General features: G+C 48.5%; 1 pseudogene; it reads right to left on the minus strand.

Annotated features, from left to right (window-relative positions):
- Positions 1-7: 7 nt before the first annotated feature.
- The window catches only part of LOC105978862, a 6,446-nt pseudogene continuing 4,992 nt past the window's right edge, over positions 8-1,461 (minus strand).

Raw genomic sequence — 1,461 nt, forward strand, 5'->3', positions numbered from 1 at the left:
TGGCTGCTTGGGGTTGGGCTGCCCGCTTACTTCCCCTGGGAGGCAGATTTGTTGCCTTTAGGGATGAACTTCAGGGGGCTGCTGAATATTCAGAAGCGGGACTGCCCCCGCTTGGGCCCATCATTGAGGAACTCGTGGCCAGGCCTGTGGCCGCATTTACCGCAGGACACCGTAAAGGCATCAGGCTGATTGCGCTCGGGCCGCTTGGCCACACTATCATCGTGGATGGTCTCCGTGAAGGCTGGCCACGCGACGAGTGCTCGTACTTGGAGCGGCTGGAGAACAGCTCGTAGCCGCACTGGGCACACACGTAGACAGTGGGTTCAAAGTCATTCTGGAGATGCTGCAGAAAGACGTAGTGCCACCAGGTTCCCTTCCCGCTCTCACACTCTGACAGCTCCGAGTACACCTACCCCACCACATATATCTTATTTTGAAGCAAAAAAACAAAACGGGTAAAAACACTCAGCGGGCCGGATAAATGTCCTCAGTGGGCCGCATGTGGCCCTCAGGCCGTAGTTTGAGGACCCCTGCTTTAAGGACTAAGATTCACTTGACCCAAACGATGGCATTTTCAATTGCTTCACATACATGTGAAAGTTGGACATTAATGAAGCCTGTAGTATAGATGCAATGGAATTGTGGTACTGGAGAAGAATTTTGAAAGTACCATGAACCTCTAAAAGGACAAACAGATCTGTCTTGGAAGAAGTACAGCCAGAACGCATCTTTGAGGCAAAGAAGGCAAGACTCCTCTCAAACACTTTGGGCATGGTATCAGCAGCGACCAGTCCCTGGAGAAGGACATCATGCTTGGTAAAGGAGAGGGCCAGTTAAACAAGAGGAAGGCTTTCCACAAGATGGTTGGGCACAGTGACTGCAATGATGGGCTCAAACTTACGAACAGTTGTGAGAATGGCCCAGGACAACATTCTGTTGTGCACAGGGTCGCGGTGAATCAGAAGTGACGTGACTGTGCTTGACAACAACAACAGATGACTACAACTTCCTCATAGCTATCATCCTGTTCTCTGGTGTTCCCTGATCCCTACAACTCACTTTCCCCCAGAAGTCAAAGTGGTATTTTAAAGCATTTGGAACACTCCTCTGTACTGAGACTTCAATGGTATATTTCACTTAGAATAAAATTAATTACCAGGCCTCATTGGCTATGTGTCCTAGTTCTGCCTAGATCACATATGATTCATCTTTTCCATCTCGACACGGATACCACTCCTTAGTCTTCGACACTGGATACCACTCCTTGGTCTTCTACACTGGATACCACTTCTTGGTCTTCTACACTGGATAACACTCCTTAGTCGTTTACACTGGATACCACTCCTTAGTCTTCTACACTGGATAACACTCCTTGGTCTTTTACACTGGATACCACTCCTTAGTCTTCTACACTGGATACCACTCCTTGGTCTTCTACACTGGATAACACTCCTTAGTCTT

Source organism: Echinops telfairi, unplaced genomic scaffold (assembly GCF_000313985.2).
Source record: "Echinops telfairi isolate 266 unplaced genomic scaffold, ASM31398v2 ScPeMD7_7457;HRSCAF=8495, whole genome shotgun sequence".
Lineage (NCBI taxonomy): Eukaryota > Metazoa > Chordata > Mammalia > Afrosoricida > Tenrecidae > Echinops > Echinops telfairi.